The sequence below is a fragment of the Acomys russatus genome, chromosome 8 (genome assembly GCF_903995435.1).
Source record: "Acomys russatus chromosome 8, mAcoRus1.1, whole genome shotgun sequence".
NCBI classification, from domain to species: domain Eukaryota; kingdom Metazoa; phylum Chordata; class Mammalia; order Rodentia; family Muridae; genus Acomys; species Acomys russatus.
This window is the reverse complement of record NC_067144.1, coordinates 56,941,450-56,953,462: the sequence shown is the minus strand read 5'-3', so window position 1 is coordinate 56,953,462 and position 12,013 is coordinate 56,941,450. Positions and strand designations below refer to the sequence as shown.

General features: G+C 38.6%; 2 pseudogenes; both read right to left on the bottom strand.

Annotated features, from left to right (window-relative positions):
- Window positions 1–10,753: 10,753 nt before the first annotated feature.
- LOC127193494 (uncharacterized) lies at window positions 10,754–10,858 on the bottom strand (annotated as a pseudogene).
- Window positions 10,859–11,096: 238 nt separating this feature from the next.
- On the bottom strand, window positions 11,097–11,219 carry LOC127193492 (uncharacterized; annotated as a pseudogene).
- Window positions 11,220–12,013: the final 794 nt, after the last annotated feature.

Genomic DNA, 12,013 nt, shown 5'->3' with positions numbered 1-12,013 from the left:
GACAGTTTAGGAAGAAGACATTGTTTGGGGAGACAACGGAGAAGGAGGGATGGAAGGAGGTACATAGGAATAAAGAGGAAGAGAGAAAATCAAATCTCTGATGGGGCAGAAGACCAGATAGTTTAGTTTTACAATTAAGTTTAGTTGTTTAGGGGTTAAGATGTTTTTAGATCTAGATAGATGTTTTAAGTTGTTAATGATGAGATATAATAGATATTGATTTATATTCAAAATTTTAGACACACCAAGATAAAAAAGATGTTTTCTTCAAGGCTGCCAAATACAAATAGCCAAAACACTAAAAATGTAACATTTATATAATTCCCGATTGTTCTTCTTACTGTAGGTAGTTTATTGTATACATATGTAATAAATATAAATGGATATGTAAAAAGTAAGCAAAAATAAAATAAAATGGCAAAAAAGTATTCCAACAAAAAATGAGCTACATTTCAATGAGAAAAATGATGAGGTCAGCAAATGGAATTGAAAGGCCTGAGCCCGGTCTCCATCCACAGTTTGTCCAGGTTTAGGTATAAATCATTTGTCTATGGACCTGAAGAATGAATACATTTTTACAAACAAAATGGTTAGAAAGGAAAATTTGTAAAACCAAAATTATATGGGTGCATATTACCCAAAAAATAAATCAACATTAGTTTAATCTATTCAGTTTGGTTTCCTTTAAAGCAAAGTTGTATTTCCTTAGTTCCCACTATCTATTTTTAGTGGTCACATTTACGTTTCCTATAAAACTTCCTTCTTCATTAAACGTTGAAAGAATAGCTAACAAGAAAAAAATAAATATTCCAGAACAGTCCTATTTTAGACAAATTGTTCTTGACTCTTCACCAACTGTAACCTGTGTATAATTTACACTGGACTTATGTCCTTAGAAACTTTGACAGAGTGAATGTTTTATTTCCCTGATGTAAAAACTGTTGATTGTTCAAATTCTTAAAAAATATTTAGTGAGTGAGGCATTCCTAATATCCTTAGGTAAAAATAAATTAATTTGGAAAATGAGCCCAATCTAATTACATCAGGTGTCATGCAGCTCTACAGGTCCATAATAAAAGAAGGAAAACAATACGCTCTGCTAAAAACAAAATACACATAGATTTAGGTGCATTTTGGGGGATGAGGAAAATGGCTAATACTAAAAAATGAGATGTGCTAAGAATCAACTAATTCTTCTCCCGCCATGGTCCAGGAACCCTTGTTGTGGGAAAGAGGTTTCTAGGCCAGTGAGGTAAGTCAGTAAGTAAAGGCACTTGCTGCCAAGCCCCATGTCCTGAACTTGATTTCCACGACTCACACTGTGGAAAGAGAAAGACAACATCATGTCCTCTGAGCTACAAACACATGTACACAGACACAGACACACAGCACAGATAGACATGCGGTGAGGGGCAGGGGTGGGAGGAAGGGCAGGGTGTCTGCCCTTTGCTATCTTAAACGTATGCAGACAAACACTTCCTTGTACACAGTCTATATCAGTGTTGGCCTGGACCATTCTAGAAGATAGTGTCAAAACAAAATATCCATTGTAGACTCAACTTTAAAAACTTTTAACTGTAAATATGAATAGCTTAGTTTCTAAAAGAGGATCTCTTCTTGTACCTCATACACATCTGACTTGAAAAAATAAGGGTCCTTTTTCCTCCATGGTGCTTTAGGACCTGGCATCTTGTGATGTTGTTGCCACCTCCCATCTCACACAATGCTTCAGTATTTGGCATAGCCAAGCAGAGGAGAGCTGAGAAAACTTAAAGCTTCTCTTCAAGAAAGCCACTTACCTCCCAATTCATTAGTGATCTGTGTCCCTGATGTGCTTTGGAACATTGTAAACAAAAGTTAAAAAAAAAAAAAAAAAAAGGAGCCTTTTATAAATACTCTACTACCTGTTTTGTCCCCCCAAAACATGCAGTTTATATTTTCTATACATAAGACATACCCAGTACCTCCACATGGAAACAACCTGGTCTCCAGACATTTCTTCACATGTCCAGATGAAATGCATTGACATTAAGTAAGCTTTGGGCTTCTCGTGATCCAGAGACCTGTCTGTTTAAAGGCTAAATTTCCTACCCATGTAAATGTATTCACAGACACTCAACAAACTGTGAGTTCCTAGGTTCTAACAGGGTCCATTCCCTTCTAGAAAGGAGAGGAACGGGTGGCACATGTACCGCAGTCAATTAGAATGCTGACATTCTACAGTGAAAGTACCAGTGGGTTGCTACTCTTTCCACTGGATGAAGCGATCCTTTTGTCCATTTTTCTACTTTGGTTGTACTTAGGAAAGCATTTCTTCAAGACTTCATAGCCTTTTAAGCTCTTGCTCACATAAGTGTGTGTGAACCAAGGTCATTTTTCAACCTCATTCAGTCAAAGGCTTCTTCTGGCTAGGCTGTGGTTTCTTTGGCAGTACATCTCTCACAGATCCTTAGGAGATGTCTTCTCCATTTGTCTCCAGTCAGTCGTAGGTCACCAACCACAAACACCCACTTTGCAAATCTGCCAGAGCTCCTCAGTGTTATCCCTCCATTTCCGCTCAAGTGTGTCTGTCATAACAAGTAGGAGATCTCACCTTGAAATTTCTCTACCCTGAAAATTTTAACCAGTTTTAGGACAATAATCAACTGAAAGGTCTTAATAGTAGTTATTACTCAAAGCCTTGGGAAAACCCCTTTCTTTTCTATTTAGGTTCTGAAAACACTGGGTTTCAATACTGCATTTACGCATATTTCTAAATCCACTTATTTCTTTCAATCTGTTTGTGAAGCAGATAACTATTTCCCATATTTACTTTTAGTTTATAATAACTTGCAAAATGACCAGTAGTAGTTAATATCATTGTCTTCAACAGCTGTTCTTCTTATACCTCTTATCCAGGAGCTGGAAGTTACCTATGTCTCTATCTACTCTGCTTTTCAAGTTCTGATAGTAATGGTCTCACCAAATCTTTGGCAAGACTGCATTTTCTTAGTCTCCATCATAATGAACTCTCCCAGTGACTGTGCACCACCTTCCAAATACATACAGTTCGTTGTACTTAAGTCCTGTCTCTAAAATTCATTTTTATAAAAAAATGACACAAAAGCTCAGTGGCTTATGTCAGCACAGATTCACTTCTTGTTCACATGATATCTTGCTGAAGGTCTCCTTCCTACAGTCACTCGGGTATTAAGCATTTCACTCTCTTTAACATCAGCAGTGGGCTATAGTAAAGGCAAGGTAAGAACAGTGAAGATGACCAAAAGAGAAAAAAGGGTAGAACTACACTTAAATGATGTAAATATAAATTTCTGAGGATAATAAGCATTTTGTTGAGAATGGGTATCACCAAGATAGCAATAAGCTCATCCCCAAACCATGGTGATAAGGATGATGAAAATCCTTCTATATTGATGGACATTAAACACTCTTTTCAGAATCCCAGGTTCTAGTAATTTAACTTGGTTTGGAATAGGACTTAATAGAAAAATAATATGTGCTAGGTTTTTTGAGAATAAATATTGCAATTAACTCAGAATTAATTTTATGGAAAACTCTACACAGGAACAAACAAAAATACATAATAAGGCATTCCTTCAAATTGATAATCTTACTTTAAACTAGCTCACTAGTACAGGCATTGGGACCATGAACTTTGTAATTAGTCAGAGTAAACACTTTAGGATTTGTGGGCTATGTAATCTCTATTACATATATTTTACCTTGCTGATGTAAGAATTACATGAATAAATAAATAAATGAGTGAAAAATAAACACCAATAAAATATGTACAATTATGGAATGGACATTAAATGAAACTTTAGGTAAATAAAACTTTACCTAACAGACTGTTTCATAGCCTGAATTGTAGCTTCACACTATAGTTTGAACTTTTTTCTCTAAATACAGAAAACAAATTTCTGTAACAAAAATTTTAAATAAGGTGAGCAGTCATTGGGCTGCTTCATAGTAGAGCATATCCATACCATAGGGCCTGAGTTGAATCCTTGATGTCAAATAAAGAGAAGAGAAGGAGCTACAAAATGAGTTTTCTTTCAAATGTCCATAATGAACTTTAATACTTTGCACTATAAGGTAAATTAATTAACTAATTAAAATAAGAATGAACAAGTTACCCAATGTATAAAAGGTTCTTATCTCAGAAGCAGGAGAGAATAATAGTGTTAACAAAGGTAGGAGGCTCAAGTGTGATCTAGAAATTAATGCTATTGGAATCACCATTCAGGAATATTTGTAATTGTTCTACTATAGACTGCCAGTCATTACACTACTGTGCTCTATTTTCTTAACAAATTTTATTTCATAGTGGTTTTCAAAAAACAGCAAAAAGTTGGTCAATAATATACATAGCAATGCCTATTTGTAACTAAAGACATATAAAAGAAATGGAATTTAGTTACTCCAGAAACACTCGAAACACCATGATACGTGGTGAGGAGGTATACCATATTGACATTAACTTCTCATAAATTTTGAAGTTGCAATAATACAATTAGAACTAAAAAGTCTTACCCACTAACTACCCATCTGATAGAGGGTTAATATCCAAAAATGTAAAGGACCCAAAACCTAGATATCAAGGAAACAAATAATTCAATTTAAAAACAAGATACACTTATAAACAGAGAAGTCTCAAAGAAGGAAAAGCAAGTGTCCAGTAAAGACTTAAAGAACTGTCCAATGTCCTTTGCCATTTGGGAAATGCAAATCAAAACTACTTTGAGATTTTATCATCTACCTCTCAGAATGACTAAGGTCGACAAAAACTCATTATGGCCTATGCTGTCAAGGATGTGGAGTAAGAGGAACACTCGTTCATTTCGGGTAGGAGCACAAACTTGCACAGCCACTATGAAAATCAGTGTGTCAGTTCCTCAGGAATATGAGAATTGATCTACCTCAAGATCCAGGTACACCACTCTTGGACAAAGACTCAAAGGATGCTTCATTCTACAATAGAAACATTTGCTTAACCATCTTCATTGTTGCTCTATTCACAATAGCTTGAAATTTGCAATAACAGAGATGTTTCTCAAGAAAAAATGGATACAGAAACTGTATCGCACTAACACAACGGGGTGTTTTGTGGCAGCAAATGTCATCCTAGGGAGAGTTTTGAAGAAGACCATGAAAATTTCCTTTATCCTCTGGTAAAATTATTTAAATTACTAATACTTGTATATATGTTACTGGTAATTTGAAAACCAATGCAAAAACAAATCAGAAGCCAGAAACTTAGAGAAGCTGTTACATTTATCCTGCCGCATTAGACACTGTTATAAAACAGAGTCTTTACATTTGTTCTAGTCTGAAATGTTTAAGTACACTGGGCAGAAATACATTTGCCCAACAGAGAGCTTGGTTTGTATTTAAGTCATGAGAAGTTCTCAAGCCTAACAGAGGGCAGAATAAAATGACTCTTCTTCAGTGAGAAAGCAAGCAGAGAACAAAGCCATAACATGAACACACAACATGGTTCTCAGCTGGATGTCCCTGGCACCAGGCACATTGGAAAGAGTCTTGGAAAGAGAGAAATAAGCTGGTAAGAAGGACACTATACTTAAAGTGACCTTTGAGTAATTCCAGATGTACACACAGAGCTTTTACCGCGGATCATCTGGAGGGGGCTGCCTTAAAAAGTGCCAGGTCTGTGTATTTTTACATGATGCTACAAGTTTGTGGATGGACACACACACACACACACACACACACACAGACTGAATAGAAAAAAATTCAGGTCCTTGATATGAAAACATAATGAAAGATTAATTCCATTATATGCATTTTTACCAGTTCTGCAAGTGAGGAGGAAAGACAGGTCATTTTATACTTTCTGCATATGCTTATGGGTTTTTCAACAGCTAGACTCAGCCATACACTTATTCCTGTCTGTCATTTTACCATTTTAAATTCAGAGTAACTTACTAAATTCACAAACTAACATGGTAGAAACTACTACTCACATTTTTACAATTTCTGACCTAGAAGATGAAGATACTTAAGTATTATGACTAAGATCACCTACTGAGAATAGAAGTAACGTCTGTCTTAAAGGGACAATAGGTAAGTATTTTGGGCTGGATATGACATGATGTGTCTTGTCACTATTACTCAGCTTTGCTGCTGTGTCTGGAGAAAGGCCACATGAATAATGCATAAACATGGGACATGGATGCCTTGCCAAATCCAAAGGTACTAAAAAGTATAAAATCAAGACTTACACTCAACTCTATCCATCCAAAATTATGGTATAATACAATAAGGGAAAGTAAAATAAACATTTTTCTCTTTATTTTATGTACTCACTCATTCTGAAATTGTCTTTTGATTTTCTGTTTGGTTTTAACCTAAAGAAATGGACTAGAGAATATGGATATTTACTTACTCTTACTTGTTTATCAAAAAGCTTTGGATGCCCAGATGGCTTACATAAGGCAAGTCAGATACCTAAGGGAATAGATTTAATTTTTCTCAGGATTGATGTATAGACCTGAGATTTGAACAATTCTGATCCCTCTAAAATAGAAGGGGAAGGGAGGGCAGAAACATTTGATCTAACAAATCATATCTCTCTTTTCAGTATTATTATGTTTTTTGCAGTTGTTTGTGTTTTCTGATTGTTTTCTTTCTTATTCGTTGTTCTGAAGCAGGGTCTCCAACCACAGTAGCTTTAAACTTCCTCGACAGCCAAAGATGAGCTTGACTTTCTGATCTTCACACCTCCATCTTCTAAGGTAGAATTACTGACATGCACCTACATATTGCTTTTATATTATTTTCTTAATTTTGAATTTATTGTCAAATAACACATTTGTCTCACAAGCAGAATAATCTCAGACAGAATAATCTTCCCTGTGTTAAGCTGTCAGAAAATAAATGCTAGAAATCATATTTTAATCTCATTTTGTTTTTTCTTATATTTGTAAAGAAACAATATTTGGGAAATACAACATAACACTGAATGAATATATGGCATAGACAATATCTGAGACTGTGTAAAACTGTGGACAAATGAAAGAGGAGTCTGACGTTTATATTATCATTCAAAATTTGAGACACTTTGAGGCAATTCTTAAACCTGAATATTCCAATGGAATAATCTAGCCATACACATACCAGATTACCAGAGTTTCTATGAAAACTACATGGAAAAATATAAATTTTCTTATAAATATAAATCATCATATTCATTAAGATAATCTTTTGAAACTTGGTATCCTAATTTTTAAAGGTTACATATGTTTTAGAGTGGTTTTTTCTTTTGCCTTAGAAATCTATAATATGGTCTGCCTGAAGCATGGAAGATGCCCAAAGTTTGGAATTTTTGCTTTTCTAGCATCATAGTATCAATCTTTCAGTACAATTGTTTTCTTAGTGATAATAATCACCAGCATAAACTATGGTACTTTCTAAATATTAATTGCACTAGATTCCTAAATAGTTGGCTTCAAAATTCTCAGAAACTGACAACAAAGCAAAAGTAATAGCTACGGAACACAAGTTAAAAATTTTTGGCTAGATTTCTAACAAATATGGTAAGGATGCTGTCGTGGGCAGTGTTATTTTTGAAAGCACTGCAGCCTGTCTCTACTACCCCACTCTCCAGTGTCAGCCAGAACATGTGATTTGTGAAAAGGGAAACATGACACATGTCACAGATGGGAAGGAAACACAAGAGCCACAACACTACGTGCCACATTGTTTTTCTTTTGTATCATGAGATCAAAATCTTCTAGACAGGGCCAATTGATCAACCTGAGGTCTTGAGGGAGCACAGCACATCTCAATGCTGACAACCACCCTTAGCACCCTGTAGTTTGTGTGAGAAATATAATGCTGCTGCTGCTATGATTCACTGATTGTTTGGGTGACTTGTCACAGGATAACACAGGCTATCCCAACTGACTGACTGATAAAATGTGGAAATCTAGTTACACTTTTATTGTGACACTTTCATTAGAGTAAGTAACATGGGTGTGACACAATGTCACCTATCTCATTCGCTCAAAAATTTAAAAAGGCATCCTTGTTTCTTGTACACTAATGTAGTTGCTTACAACAGAACATAAGACTTTTATCTGCACTAACTGCAAAGATGTTGCATGAGATTCAAAACTAACATAGATCTCTGTATTATGGGATATGAAAGCTCATAGGTAAAGGATCTAATCACAAACACTACTGGCCATTATTTAAAGACTATGTACAGATTCTTAAAATCTCTATAGAGGTGCTTATTACTCAGTTTTAGTTATTTTCATAATGAGTGAGTTAACCCAGAACTTATTTTAAGTTTTCTGTTTTTAAACCCACAGTTTTTGAAATTATCTTCAATGAAAACAAAACAAAAGAAAAAAACTAGCAAAATGGTTTCACAAACCCCAGAAGATTTACAAAATTCTAAGGCAAAAAACACATATAATATTCATCTTATTAAAAGCTAGGTTCTTCTGAGGGCCTTTTTAAAAATTTAAAATAATAAATTGTGTTAGACTTTTAGGCAGTAAAATCTCTGATAGTAAAACATGTGATACAGGATTTTAGTTATAATTGAGATACTCTGCAGTTTCATAAAATCTTCACCCAATATCAGGGATATCCTGCCCTCTACTGTCAGTGTTATAGTTATCAAATAATTTCATTTAACACAAAAGTTTAAAATCCAATCATTAAACGTTCTATTCTACTTGATTATCTGCTTTCTTGGGAAATTGTTATTTCATTATATTCAACTGACAATCAGTCCCTCTTTTTTGCCTTAAAATATTGCATTACTTTTGTGCCTTCTGTGGCTTGAGATTATAAGTACATCTCTTCCTTCCCTTTCCTTTCTCTAACCCCTCCGTATGCCTGTCCCCACTCTCCTTCAAATTCGTGGCCTCTTTTTTTTCACTAATTGTTATTATATGCATATATGTATACATACACACATACTTTTCAAACTTTTTATTGGTTGTGAATTTCACATATTGTGTCCTAATCCTATCCATCTCCCTCTCTCTTAGTACCTGTCCTCCACCCTTGTAACCTACCCCAAAGAGAGGAAAATTATCTCATTGTGTCACAGCGTGTCCCACAATATGCCTTTGTGTTTATGCTTCTTTGCATGCAAATGTTCATTGCAATGAGTTCTTTGTCTGGTATGAGGCTTCTGGCTTATGGTACTCTATCTACTCTATTAGTCCTGGAACCTCACTGGAACTCCTCTTGGATATCCTGTCGTTGGCCTGTGTCATGGAGATCCTTGGTTTTGGACTTGTCGGACTAGACCCTTTTATACTGCACCTTAGCTGATCATCAGTGGGATAGATATTGCAGTGGGCCAACAAAAAGCCCTGGGTCTGGGCCCAAGGAGTATCTGAGTTAGTCCGCCTGCCAACTCTGGCACGCTCACACCACCAGGGTGATCTCCCTTGCCCTGCCAGGGCAGGCCCATCCAATACTGTAGCCATCATGGGGCAGAACTAGGTCTCCAGCTCTGATGCCCCCAAACCAGATCCAGCTCTAGCCTGCTGCCCAGGTGGAGTGCAGGACCCACTCTCCCAAGTACTGCAGTTGATGAGGGCTAGGGCCAGTTCAGCTACTCCCATGACCATGGGGCCAGCTCTCCTGCCTGCCAAGGATGGCAAGGGACAAGGGAGGGGAGGAGGGTATCCCTCCAGTATCTGTGCCACTGCACAGAAGACAAGAGGCATAGCCTGTTCTCCCATGGTCATGGTCTAGGGGCCAGCTCACCCACAACCTTTATGCCTAGGGGTCAGCTCTATTATGCTGTCCAGGAGAGGTGCAGGGCCCTCTCCCGAGTGCTACAGCTGATGAGAAGCAGGGACAACTCTGTTGCTCTCATGACTCCAGGGCCAGATCTCACAGGTGCAACCATGGGGGTTGGGGAGTGGGTGTAATTTTCCTTCATCAATGCCACCACATGCCTGCTCTCCCATGCTCATACCTTCAACTCCCTACAACCAGGGTCAACTCTACTGTGGTCCCTGGGCTATATGATGGTCTCTCTGAGTACTGCAACTGGATAGGGCCAGGGTCAGCTCTGCTGCTGTCATGCCCCCGGGCAAGCCCTAACAGGATGCCCAGGCAAGGGTTCAGTTTTGCACAGCCCTCAGACATCAACATGTTCCTGGGCAGCAGCCCAGAGAAGGAACATCTGCCTGGCCTTTGGTGCTAACGGACCCCTGCTGCTGCAGGGCCACGGACCCAAAAGTGGTTCCCAGTGCCAGCCCAGGCCAGGACCTCACCGTGGTCCCATGTGGCGTCACCAGCTACTCACAGCAGGCTATTCTTCATTACGGTCGAGCCTCCAGGTCTGCCTCTCTCCATTGTGGCTACATCCTACTGTTTCTCTTTCTTTTCCGTTTCTCTACCACATACTTGCTCCTCTTCGAGGTGCCTGGAGTCTCTGAGTGTCTGGAGTCATCTCAGGAGTGGTTTTAGGAGTGCTATGTCCCACCTATGCATTATGACAGCCGGCACGGATCATATCAGGCACGATATGCCCCCAACTTCAACCCCCAGACCTGAGTGGCATCTGTCTGCTGGTTGTCTCGGGCACACTCCTGCCCAGGGTTCCGAGGTTCTAGGTAGAATTCTTCTAGACTGCGGCTTGCTTCCCATCCTAGGAGCCCTTCTGAGCCTGCATGGCACCAGACTGGCTAGCTCCCGGTCTGAGATTCCCCGACCCTGGACTGGTGGTCCCCTCGGGCTTACGTTTTGTCCAGGGAGTGTTAGGCGACTCAAATGTTCAAAGGTCAGAACACTGAGTGTAGAAGTAGCCTTTCTTCTCTCTGCCACTGTGGCGCCACCACGGTACCAAGTCAAGGGCGAGGGACTGCGGATTTAACACACAATAAAACAGCGGATCTTTCTTGCTAAGAGAGCAATGGCCTTTATTCAGCTTCCAAAGAGCCTTTTTATAGTCAGCAAAGCAGGAATGCTACTCGCAGGTGAAATCTCTCAAGAGGTGATTGCGCACACCAGGGAAAGTCTCAAGGAAGGGAGGGGTGCGTACTCAGAGCGGTAACCAAGACTAGCTAACCAACATAAGCACAGACACAGAAGCTGCTAAAAACAGGACATGCAACAGCAAGACAGGGAGGCAGCCCAGTTCCAGTGGCCTAGTTCCCACATGCCACCTCCTGACACACACGTGTCACAGCAGCCACACCTGCAATGCCTCTAGGGGAAGGAACACATATACTTCGAATGTAGCCTGTTCAGTCCATTTAATGCTCATGTTTTTTTATATTGTTCCTAAAGGATGCACAATGATTTTTGACTTTGAATTCCTCAAGTTATAATCTCTTATTGTTCTGTTTATACTTGATTTTACAACACTAATTAGAAGGCGTTTTAGTTGTCTTATATAATAAATGTTTACTAAACTTTACCCTCATGTTTGCTATTGTTTGCTTACAACTTCTTTTTGTATCTTGGATCTTGTCTGATACATCAACAATTGTGTGGAGAGCAGGGACTGACTCGGACATGAACTCTGGTGCCCCTTATTGGACCACTTCCCCTTGGTGGGGAGGCCTGGTGACACTCAGAGGAAGAGTAAGCAGGCTACCAGGAAGAGACCTGCTAGGCTGTGATCTTATAGTGTAGTACAAGGTCCCCTTCTGTCACAGACCTACAGGAGGGGAATAGGATGAAAGAGGGAGGGGAGGTGAATGGGAAGATACAAGTTAGGACATATCAACCATGACGTAATCTGAATAAATTACTTAAATAAAAAAAGACTTCTGCTCAGAAATGCTTTCTATTCTTCTCTGCCCAAATCTTTTTCTTTCTTCTTTCTTTCTCTCCTTTCTTTTTTCCTTTCTTTCTTTCTTTCTTTCTTTCTTTCTTCTTTCTTTCTTTCTCAAGAGTTCAGTAATATTCAATTCTTGACCAGCAGTTGTTTTCCTTCATTACTTGAAGATACTATGCATGTGCCTCTGGCTCCCCATTAGAGAAAGCTCCTACTTCCTTACTCAGGTAG